We start from the raw sequence: 13,417 nt of genomic DNA, 5'->3' as shown, positions 1-13,417 counted from the left end.
TTACTAAAGCCCACAGAGTACCCCTTTACTAGTCCCACAACAGCGCTTATTAAAAATTGATTACATTATTAAGGCTGATATGTATCAATCACCTTATTTGCATACTGCGTTACCGACTGTGCAAGCAACGTACAGCGCAACATTTTTTTATATATTTTTGTAAGAACTGTTCAGTAGTTTTGTAATTTTTTCCTTAAAATATCGTAAACTTGGCCTCTGTACGTAGATTAATTTGAGCTGCATCTCGTATCCTTTACTTCAGCTCGTTGTTGCTTAAGAAATTCTGGTTCAGGTCTTGCCCTTGAACAATGTGGACACCCCTAGATTGACTGGATGTGGCGAGCAGGTTACCTGTGAAGCACCCTTTAATACGAACAAAGTGTTTGGGAAGTAACGGCGAGGTTGAAAACATCCAGCACATATATACGAAGAAGCACAACCAGGCAATTCTGACGACATCTTGATTGACAACGGGAAGGTTGATGTCCCCCGTCATCCGATTGTTGGCAGTGCTCTTTTATTTAGACAATAATAGCGTCCTTTCTGAGGGCAGAGTACGACCTTACAAGAATAAAAACTAATTTCTCAGGAATCTCCCTGGATCTTTGTGAGGAGTTGAATGGCGAAAACTTTTGTTGCCCTAAATTGCGTGTTTTTGTCTCTGAAGTTCACACACCCTGCACTTACGAGTAAATTTTAAAAGTGCAGAACAATAGGTAATGAGAAGCGACTGTCTTAGATGTCTGCACCGTAGGAAAGTAGCGAATCGTGTACTGCACTTAAACATAGGTATGGAGTGCCAAGTTCTAAATTTGCTGTATAAATTAATAAATTAGTTTGCAGAATATAATTATTAAGAGACTGATGAATCGTGAATTAATTAATGACCGAACACACTATTACATTACTTAATGATTTAACGAATTAGTGAATTAATTAATCCGTGATCAAAATATTGATGAATTAATAAATTAATGAGTCCACCGCTGTGGCTCTATGGATAGCGCACGCGCTTTCGAACCCAGAGATCTGGAGCTAGTTTCCCGGCGCTGCACAGTGTGCAAAAACGCAAATCTCGCTGAACAAAATTAATAACTTCTCTGTATTCCAACAGATTGTTATGAAACTTTGTACAGACCTTATAGGTAGCACATACTTTTCGTCTACAAACTCTGATTACGTTTGTATAAGAGAAACTACCTCTTTATAGGGTGTCGTTTTAAACAAAATTAATATCTTTTCTCCTATGTAACATATTTTTATAAAATATTGTACGAAAGTTACAGGTAGCATATATTTTTTGTGTACAAACTATATTTACGGTTCCATAAGAAGAACTACTCTTTTATATGGGGTACATATACACAAAACTATCTCCTCTCCTAAATAACAGATTTTATGAAGAAGTTACAGGTAGCATGTATTTTGTGTGCAAACTCAGATTACATCTGTATGCTACCTGTAGGCCTAATTGTTGTACAAAGTTTCATAAAATATATTATATAGGAGAGAAGTTATTAATTTTGTCTCAGTGGTCCACTATAAAGGCGCAATTCCTCTTATAGAAATATATAGACTTTTTAGACAAAAAATATAATCTACCTGTAATTTCTGTATAAAATTTCATAAAAATCTGTTCGATAGGAGGGAAATTATTAATTTTATTGAAATGCAACCCCCATAAAAGGGCAGAAAGAAAAATAAGAGAATTGAGGAATTAATTTGAAATATGAACGGAAATTTAATTAGATAAAGTAATTGACGATAAATGATTGTGAGAGTGAGTCAGTGTATAATGAATGTATTTAGGCCTATATTCCTTATTGAACACGTCGATACATTCTTTTAGCCGTGCTCTTTTGTACACAACAAAAATTTAATAACTCATTTTATTGTGCAAAGTTAGCATCGTCTAATACGAGTGTACCATTACAAGGAGATGACAAATTAAAAGATAATCATCAGCAGTATCATGTTCCGATTCTATTCAAAATTATCGGCCTGGGTGGCGCAGTCTGTAGAGTGCTGGCCTTCTGTGCACGAGGTTGCGGTTTCGAACCCGGCCGATGGCATTAGATTTTTAAGTTGGTTATTTAACGACGCTGTATCAACTACTAGGTTATTTAACGTCGATGAGATTGGTGATAGCGAGATGGTATTTGGCGAGATGAGTCCGAGGGTTCGCCATAGGTTACCTTGCATTCACCTTATGGTTGGGGAAAACCTCAGAAAAAAAACCCAGCCAGGTAATCAGCCCAAGCGGGAATCGAACCCGCGCCAGAGCGCAACTTCAGATCGGCAGGCAAGCGCCTTAACCGACTGAGCCACGCCGGTGGCTGGCATTAGATTTACTGGCATGTAAAAGAACTCCTGCGGAACAAAATTCTGGCACACCGGCGACGCTGATATAACCTCGACAGTTGCGAGCGTCGTTAAATAAAACATAACTTTAATTTAATTTAATTTAATTTATTCAAAATTCATTACTCACCTTCTTCTAGGGCGTCCAGCGGATCTGAATTCAATTCGTATACCTTTACATCTGATGGTTGTCTGCTATATCTCACACATCTACGCGAATCATTATGTCTCAGTCAGGAAAGAAATAATCTCCAGTGCCTCTTATTAGCCGTCTACAATCCACCACCACTGTCATCTACCAGTGTTTGGGCAAGCTATGAGGAACACCCAACACGTCGGACGACTGATTCGGCGGCACACAAACACAGGTGGTATCCAGTTTTTCGAGTCGGATATAATGGAAGATGAAAGAGAAATTGTGTAGAGTTCAGTGGAAAGATGGGGGGAAAACAGGAGAACCCAAGAAAAACACTTACAATCTTGGCTTTGTCCACAACAAATGCAACTCTGCAGTAGTCAAGATTTGAACTCAAATACGCTGTTGTTGTAAACCAGCGCTCTGCCAACTTGAGCTACTAACTGAAGGTTAACCTCGCCTCGAAAATGGATGTTCGACCGTTCCTATACTTCCCGTCATATTGAAAGAGGAGCGGATCATGAGAAAGCGGTAGAGACCCTGAATGAGATGTTTGCCACTCTTCCTATGTAAATTCACACCATTAACTTCAGCTGTAGCTTCCTGCACTATGCTTCGTTCAGAAAGAAGCAGTCAACGTCTTTGGCCTCAACGTAGAAAACCTGATTCGCCACATTAGTTTTCGTTGACGAAACATAATACTCTTCGGTGTTACAATGGGTTCAGTGTAATGAAATTATTTTATGATCGCAACTCAGAACAGTAACCACACTTTCACCAGTGATGTAGGCCAACATAGCAACGAAGCTATTGATAATTCCTATTTAAGTAGGATGCTGCTCTTAGGGCATGTTCATTTCTAGAAATGTCCCTGGTGATTAGGAATTCCACTACATGGACATTTTCAGCGCACTGTTTTTTAAAGTGTGATAACGTGTTTTTGGAGTGAATAAAATATATATTTAAACAACTTAATAGCTGATTGATGCTTTTAGGTTTTATTCATTTATACAGCAGAGATTATTTTTATCCTTCAGGTGACTCAGTTCGTTTCTGGGGAACTAGTCATGACACGAACACACAAATCCTGCTGACCAATGCGTTTAATTTTATGCCGAATCTTGTTGTTCAGGTCTTGAATATAATGTAATCTATGGAAGAACACCCACTGTTTCAAATATTTCATAAATCTCTCAAACTATTAAATCGGCTGAACGCGAAGGCAGTGGATCGGAAGATGATGCTCCGGGGAAGAACCTCTACAAAGTCTCCAAAGTATTTAAAGCAGAGGGTATTCTCCCATAGGTTACATATTAAAGAGCTAAAAAATAGGATTCGGTGTGAAATTAAACATATTGGTCAGGAGTTGTGTATTTGTGTCATGACAAGTTTCCCCAAAGTGACTTCAGCAGTCCATTGCAAGTGAAGTTGTTCATCTGAAGAATGTGATTTTTAAGATAACTTTAATTGTATAAATAAACAAAATCCAAAATACACGTTGCTTAAATTTGTATTTTACTTTCTTCAAAAAATTTTGATACATTTCAAAAACAATTCGCTAAACATGCCTCACTTTTTGTATAAACAAAGCTCATAGGCTACTAATAGAAAGTTTTTCTATGAAATACTACATGTTCTCCAGAAAAAAAAGATTATATCTTAATGCGTGGTGAATGTACAGAGAAAATAATAGCTCAGGCTGTGTTAATACACTGGAATAGAGACCAATACAAAGCAGTAGAAAAGTGTGTTTATCTATTGAGTACTTATTTGTTACTTAAAACGAGTTCGATCACAATGAGTGATGCTTCTTCCAATCAGCCTCTTCCGAAAATAAACATACGAAGTGCTGTCTTAAATGCATTGTCATTATTTGTGACTTCACAGCATTACCGGTTACAAGAAAATGGACGTTATAGTTATTGTACAGTGCGTATACTATCTGGCTCCGCAGGAGAAATGGCAAACAGAACGCGGGGATTCGAGGAAGTATCGTGCAGGTAGAGTCAATGACCTTGGCCACATTGAATGGTGGAGGGTGGGAGGGAGCGAGAGAGGAGATATAATATTCCTACGTTCAAACCAGGCGCTACACAGTACCAACTTTACATTCCTGCAGAGTTCAATACTGCCGCTTTCTTCAATGCGGAGCCAGTTAGTATACGCACTGTATGTGTGAATGAATAATTTATTGCAAGTTTTGTGATGTAATCCGTCTGTGAAGCTACAGAATAATATCCACAATGCTGCTCAAAAGAATTTCAGTTCTCTGTATCCAGCGACTAAAAGCGTCTGATTTATTTGTCTCTTGAATCGAGTTCCAATATGAAAATGAGTTGTGCATCTTTTCAACCGCTCACGAAAGTAAGAACACTATATGTTATTTACAGTTATTTGTGATTTAACTGCAATATCAGTTCGAGGAAAATGAACGCTATCGTTGTTGTGTGCATGAGGGCAGAAATTATTGCAAGTTTTGTACCGTGTTCCGGCTCAGAAGCTAGAGATGTATCGGAATACAGCTCTCATAACCTAAATTCTGCTAAACTGCGAATTCTCTGTATGTAGCGATTTAAGGTGATTTGATCAAAGACGACATGGCGTGAAGACATGCGAAAAAAAAAGCTGCATTCCGAACAATGGTACACAGATTACTCAACATACCAGTGAACCAACATGACTACAAAGAAGAGCTAAACACAATCAAATACATAGCACAAGAAAACGGATACAACCCCAACATAATAGACAACATAATAAGAAAGACAAAACATAATCACAAAAAGCTTAAGAATACAACACAAACACAAGAACACAAAAAATACATCACACTAATATACGAAAACAAAAACATATACTAGGTTGCAACCTCATTCAAGAAATTAAATTACAACATCGCATACAGAACAAATAATACTCTACAAAAACATCTCAACACACAAACAACACAAACAAACAAATAGAAACATACAGGCGTATACAAACTCAAATGCAACACCTGCAACAACTTCTACATAGGACAGACAGGCAGATCATTTCAAACACGTTACAAAGAACACATCACAGCCATAACAAAACTACAAAACACTTCCACATGTGCAGAACGCATCACAAATGCTAACCACAACTACAGAGACATTAACACAGACATGGAAATTCTACACATTTAACCAAAAAGCCAGAAAGTAAACACACTGGAAGAATACGAAATATATAAACACAAGAACACAACGAAATTCTCAACATACAACTCAATTTCAGAACACACACACACACACTCACACTCTTTGACTCCACATTACACTACACAAACACACCCCCACAAGAAGCACAAACAAAAAGCGCCAAGACCAGTAACAACCAAGTCTGAAGATGGCCGATAACAGGCTGAGACATGTTAACGAGGTAATGTAAAATTTAACACGAGAGAAAAAAAGATAATACTTTTTCCGAAAAAAAAAAAGTTCTAAAATGGTCTAAATTTACACGTTACCAACGAAATATAATGTTTTGTCTTGCCTTAAGTGGGTGTCCAGCAATGTGCCAACCCTACAAAAACGGAGTCACTTCAAAAGCCCTTTTTAGGATGGCATGCAGAGAAGAGCATACCTATCAACGTCTAACAACGCTTAACTCTTACGTTAAGAGTTCGGAAATTGTTAAATATCTCACACCGTATCAAACATTATCTCTTGAATCTTTTAAAGAAGATTGCAGCAGTAGTGGGTATTGCACGGATCGACATTTCTTCTTTACACATAGCGAAAGCTTAATCTACTTATGAAAGGACGAGCCTAGTGACGTTAGGATTGCGTGATGGTGTATCTGCAGGTGTTTTATGAAGCCTCGCTTAAGTCCTACAGTAGAATTTCTTGTTCGTGCGCTGTTTGATATGTTCAGAATGACATCTTACAAATGCGACAAAATAAAAATTCTACTGACTTTATGATGGTGACGTCAGAGAATGTTGCAAAAGCTTTAATGCATTTTCGTGACGATATTGCAGCAGAGGTGACCTTACACGACCAGCTTTACCGTTTATATACATATTAACTGTAATTGCATTAAAATGTCTTGCTGTTAGAACGTTGCATTTTTCTTTCGGGAATGACAATTTTTATTGCAACATTTGGCTTGTGTGTAACTACTGGAGAATTTCGTGTTTTGTAATTAATATTGTGCCACATTTCCAATCTGATAAGGAGAAAGTAAGCTGATTTGAAATAAAACCTTACTAGTTTTGCAAACAATTTTTATGTGCATTTTATGTATTTACTTTTTATTTATTTTTTTAATTACTTTATCTATCTATCTATCTATCTATCTATCTATCTATCTATCTATCTATCTATCTATCTATCTATCTATCTATCTATCTATCTATCTATCTATCTATCTATCTATCTATCTATCTATCTATCTATCTATCTATCTATCTATCTATCTATCTATCTATCTATCTATCTATCTATCTATCTATCTATCTATCTATCTATCTATCTATCTATCTATCTATCTATCTATCTATCTATCTATCTATCTATCTATCTATCTATCTATCTATCTATCTATCTATCTATCTATCTATCTATCTATCTATCTATCTATCTATCTATCTATCTATCTATCTATCTATCTATCTATCTATCTATCTATCTATCTATCTATCTATCTATCTATCTATCTATCTATCTATCTATCTATCTATCTATCTATCTATCTATCTATCTATCTATCTATCTATCTATCTATCTATCTATCTATCTATCTATCTATCTATCTATCTATCTATCTATCTATCTATCTATCTATCTATCTATCTATCTATCTATCTATCTATCTATCTATCTATCTATCTATCTATCTATCTATCTATCTATCTATCTATCTATCTATCTATCTGTCTGTCTGTCTGTCTACCTTTGGGGAGGCCGAGACGTAGATGGGGGAATAATATTAAAATGGATTTGAGGGAGGTGGGATATGATGATAGAGACTGGATTAATCTTTCTCTGTCTGTCTGTCTGCCTTTCTGTCTGTCTACCTTTGGGGAGGCCGAGACGTAGATGGGGGGATAATATTAAAATGGATTTGAGGGAGGTGGGATATGATGATAGAGACTGGATTAATCTTTCGCAGGATAGGGACCGATGGCGGGCTTATGTGAGGGCGGCAATGAACCTGCGGGTTCCTTAAAAGCCATTTGTAAGTAAGTAAGTGTACACTGTGTAAAATATTTGGGGCTAGGAGGGATGAAGTTACAGAAGAATGGAGAAAGTTACACAACGCAGAACTCGCATTGTATTCTTGTAGAGACCGATGGTGGGCTTATGTGAGGGTGGCAGTGAACCTCCGTTTTCTTTAAAGCGATTTGTAAGTAAGTGTACACCGTGTTGAATGCTTGCATCGTTAAAATTGCACATCACACACACAAATTCTTGCATGACATCAAATCATTCATACAAGTGGTATGTAAAGAAATACATTTGCATTTAAAAAAATTGTGTTTCTTATATCTATAGAACGACATTAGCATTTTAAAAAATTGTGTTTTTGTAATATTATTGTCTGTAGATAATTGTAAATTAATCAATCCTCCCTTGGTTCTCAAGTTAGTCTTAGGGGGATACTCTGATCGATTTTTGACACAAATTAATTTCTGTCTTCCTTACATCGTGACTACCCTTTATTTCTTAGGTTTCTTCTATCATTAAATAAACGATCTCATTCCATCATGCTTGTCACATGACCTGGGAGTAACGATATTCTTTTTGGTTCGGGGCAGAAGAAATATCAGATGATAGGCGACATTTAAAATATATGGATCATATGAGGAACCAAAGAGGAAGTCAGAAAATAGGAAAGATTGAAGAAAGTTGGGTTTGCAGTGAAAGATCTGCCCTCGGGCAGAACACTGAATGAAATAAAATACAGTTCACAATATTCCCAAGAATGAGGATGGAGTGAACCAAAATACTAAATTCTTTGAGTGCGAGGAGGAGGAGGAGGAGGAGGAGGAGGAGGACGATGATGCTAAACTGTAAGACAAGGAAGTTGACACAGTTTTCGTTGCTAGATTTATAGCATTGTTTCAGAATACTGAAAATCAATCATGACTGCATTGTGTAGTGACTGTGCACTGTTCGTGTGTGGGCGACTTGTGGAGAGATAAACAGACGCGATAGAGACCTGTCAGTGAGGCAGGAGTATGTGTGTTCAGTGCCTCGCGCATGTAGGCTGAGTTTTATGACGGGTGAAGGGGGAGGCTTATGATTCCAGACAGAGAGGTTCTCGTCCTCTCCGCACATTGTCCGGTGGCCTGCTCCCCCTCGATGCTGTACTGCATATCTCATCTCATTGTGTTATCTCTGACGGCGCCAAGTCTCAGTGATTTTATTGTTATTTGCTCCGTGGAAAGTTCATAGTAAGAACTGCAAGTAATTCGTCTCGAGCAAAGGAAGGTGATGTTGTAAACTCTGTATCGATGTGGATCACGGAGACGTGATGGAGTGATGGCAAGGTAAACTGGTGTACTCCGAAGAAATCTGTCAGAACACTGCCTTTGTTCGCAACAAATTTAATTTACATTCGTAAATATCCAGCTCCAGATTTTGTTTCTTGATTGATTAACCGGAATTATCACATTTGGATTAGAATGAAGGTTACATGCTTCATTACAAAAACTCTAGAAAACAGAACACTATATTAGTATGGACATCTAAACTCCTATCAGAATATAGGTGGCCTAAGAAAATTGTGAACTAGCATCCAGCAAAGGAAAGGGGAGGACCTACACCGGTCTTGGAGTGGGAAATGTATATTAATGAAGTAATGGACGAAAGGAACCTTACGTTAGATAACTTGGACAACCGAGATTTGTGGAAGCTAAGAACGGGTGAGAGGGAAAATAGCGAAGAAGAAGAAGAAGAAGAAGAAGAAATTACTGATTTGATTAACTTTATCAACTTATACAGGGTGAATCGTAAGTAATATCTTTAATTTTTGGAGGTTAGTCTATGAGATATGTCAAACAAAGTTTAATGCAATTTTGTTCGTGTTTGCTTGGTTTTCGAGATACATTAAAGATTTCATAACGTGTTTTGGGAAAGCCATTAATTTAATTCTCATTATGCTCAGTCAATTTAAGAGAGCAGTGTATTATGATAATAAATGATAGAAAGAATTTTAGAATATGTATTATATGTCTTTCTCGTGTTAAATTTTACCGTAACTGGTTAACATGTTTCGGCCTGCTATTGGCCTTCTTCAGAACTGGTTGTTGGTGGTCTTGGCGCCTTTTGTTTTGTTTCCTGTGGGAGTGTGTTTGTGTAGTGTAATGTGGAGTCAAAGAGTATGTGTGTTCTGAAATTGAGTTGTGTGTTGAGAATTTCATTTGGATGTGTTTTTGTGTGTCTGTATATTTTGTATTGTTGCAATGTATTTATTTTCTGGCTTTTTGGTTGGATGTGTAGAATTTCCATGTCTGTGTTGATGTCTCTGTAGATGTGGTTAGCATTTGTGATGTGTATTGCATATTTGGAAGTGTTTTGTAATTTTGTTATGGCTGTGATGTATTCTTTGTAACGTGTTTGAAATGATCTGCATGTTTGTCCTATGTAGAAGTTGTTGCAGGTGTTGCATTTGAGTTTGTATAGCCTACGCCTGTGTAGTTGTATTTGTTTGTTTGTGTTGTTTGTGTGTTGAGATGTTTTTGTAGAGTATTATTTGTTCTGTATGCGACGTTGTAATTTAATTTCTTGAATGAGGTTGCAATCTTGTGTATGTTTTTGTTTTCGTATGTTAGTGTGTTGTATTTTTTGTGTTCTTGTGTTTGTGTTGTATTCTTATGTTTTTTGTGATTATGTTGTATCTTTCGTATTATGTTGTCTATTATGTTGGGGTTGTGTCCGTTTTCTTGTGCTATGTATTTGATTGTGTTTAGCTCTTCTTTGTAATCATGTTGGTTCATAGGTATGTTGAGTAGTATAATACATATTCCAAAGTGATATAGTGTTAAAAGTTGTGTAATCAAGATGTATAAAGAATTTTAGTTTTGTTTTTTAAATGTGCAGAAATGTAATCCGAACAAATGTAACATTCTAAAATTCCTTTGTAGAACGAAAAGTTACATTTGTACGGTTCATATTTCTGCAGGACAAAACGTTATTTCTTTCAATCCTTTATTGTCATAATACACTATCTCCTGAATTGACTGAGCATATTGGGAATTAAATCAATGGTTTTCTCAAAACACGCAATGATATGTTTAATATATAACAATTTTTACCTCGAAAAGATAGCAAAAAGGAACAACATTTTTATGAATATTTTGTGTTTGAAATATCTCAAAGAATAACTCCTTTAAATTAATAACATTATTTACGGTTCACCTTATATTTTAAGCGCAAAGTAATCTTGGATAAATATATGAACTAATAGGCGTATAAAAAGCGTCTTCTGATTTCATAACTAATTCCAAGAAAAGCGTTTTCTCTTGAATTGGAAACTCTCTTCGTTCCTGACGCCTTGATAGCTCAGTTGGAACAATACTGACAACGTACTATGGGCCCAGTTTGAATCACGGTGATGGCAGAGCCGCATTTATGGTAGACAAAGCCAAAATTCAGGAGGGTTTTTCTTGGTTCTCTCGTTTCCCTCTATCATTCCGCCAGCACTGTCCATTTTCGGCATTACAGTGGTATTTTTCAAAACGGTGCCGGATTGATGTATTGTGACTGGCGTACAGAGGACTCAGTCTGTGAAAATTGTAGTTCGCTTGTAGTTGGAGATAGGGGGTGCAGGGATCTGCAGCGAGACTCCTTGGGAACCGCAAAGGCATGCAATCTGGATCGACAAATGGCAACCGCACAGCTAAGTCACGGTACCTATAAGAGCGCGATTGTTCGAACTTGAAACACCATTCCTACGATGTGGGCGGTAAAGCACAATAAGCCCACTAGATGCAACAATGCAATTCTTCGAGTTCCTCCTCCGTAACGAAAGGAATAAATGTTTCCAATAGCCATACATTTTGTCCGTCTACTTTAGGATTTCCAAGTGAGTATAAATTAACCAAGTCCAAAGTACAGGTGGTCAAGCTTGAGACTTAATTTATACTCAGCTTTTGTTTCTCCTGTAAAATTTCCTTTTTGTTAGTTAGCAGGTTTACACTCTAAGTCGACGATTTGGGTTAGAGATTGGGGTAGGAAGAAATAATAATAATAATAAATAAAAACCACAAGGGTATCTGTCCTTCAGTAAGGGTTGCCAAAAGACACAGCATACGAAACAAATAAAAAGAAAAATAAACATTTGTGTTATCAGTATTTATGATTAATATTTTCAAATGGAAGCTACCCTTGGGAAAGTACTTTTATTCAGTAATTATAAGGAATCTCTACTGAGAGAACTTCAGTGTGAAGATGTGAAATGCTATAGGCTAGTATTTAATAATGGATTATGAAACATTTCATGTAACTAATAATGTGACATTAAAAGTTTTGTGGTTTTCATAGACCATGCGTACTTAATGTCCGCCATTTTCTTTCTTCTCTGTCACAGATTTTATCAAAGGTATGATGATGACCATAACTTTTATCACAGAACTATGTTATAGCTAGATGTGATCAAAAATGCTATATTACACTGTAAAAGATTTTAATTATATTTTTATCCAACTTCTGTTACATAGAAATGTGATACTGTAATACAGGCCTTATTGACTTTAGAGAGCAGCGGTTGAATTTTCTGTAGCTACGAATATAAGTTAAAGTTAAATGGGAATTGGCTGTGTACGATGTGGATTTATTCTCATTAAATATGAAGGAAGAGGTTGTTTACATTATAACTGGCAACTGTCATCTTTACTATTTACGGTTCTTATTAGGAGAATTGAATGGTTGCCATGACAACTGCATAAATCTTTCTCCTTCAGTAACTCCGTCATACAGCTGTCAATATTGAAATAATTTTGTTATAATACCTCGTTAAAGTAATGACCTACGTAGGAGATCAGTTTATGTCTCTGTCCTCGTCCCTCCCTCTCTCCCTCCCTCTCTCCCTCCCTCCCTCCCTCTCTCTCTCTCACCACTCTTGTATACATGCAAGTGTTTTATTTATTCCCTCGAGTGCTCCTGTTGAAATTCCTTAACTGATCCGCTACTGTGTACGGATTTATAGATTACAAAATTTATTCCAGCAACGTTTGCGTCACGCATGCGCACTGAATTGATATGCGTGTTTACTTCAGGTATTTCCACGGTATCTTTGGTTGTCAGCTGTTCATCAATGCGGAATCGCATAAATTTAAACTCCAGCATCCAAATTCTTCGTACTTATTTACAAGAATGTACCTATTTGTAATGTAGATGAATTTTAGTTATGAAAAAGAAAATTCACACACTCAGTGGATAGCAGCATTAAGGTGTGTTGACTTGGCATTTAGGAGATTGAGGTTTCGTTCCCGACATCAATAACAGACGATTTCTGTGGATGAATGGTGGATAATATGAAAGTTGACGCCAGTGCAGTGACGGCTTGCCTGATTGGTGCATGAAGATATGAATGGGTAGAAGACTAATGATTTGCCTAACGAACGCATGTATGGATGAGTGATTGTACGGGTAAATGATTGCGTGGTAAGATGATAGAATGGGGGTTAGGCCTACTGGATGAATAGGTGATTTCATAAAAGGATAGAAGTAATGATTGTGTCGAAAGATGACTGGATAAGTGATTGATCGGTTAGTTGGTTGATAAATAGCTGGATGGATTTATGAATGGACCGACCGATCGATCGATCGATCGACTTGATTAGTTTGGATAGAAGGGTTAATGGATGGACGATTGTGTGAGTATGCGACTGGGTAATGTTTGTATGCTTGTAAGCTGTAATTAGATCGATTAATCGATGAATAAATT

This window comes from Periplaneta americana, chromosome 5, assembly GCF_040183065.1.
Source record: "Periplaneta americana isolate PAMFEO1 chromosome 5, P.americana_PAMFEO1_priV1, whole genome shotgun sequence".
NCBI classification, from domain to species: Eukaryota; Metazoa; Arthropoda; class Insecta; order Blattodea; family Blattidae; genus Periplaneta; species Periplaneta americana.
The sequence above is the reverse complement of the archived record's forward strand: the minus strand, read 5'-3'. Positions refer to the sequence as shown.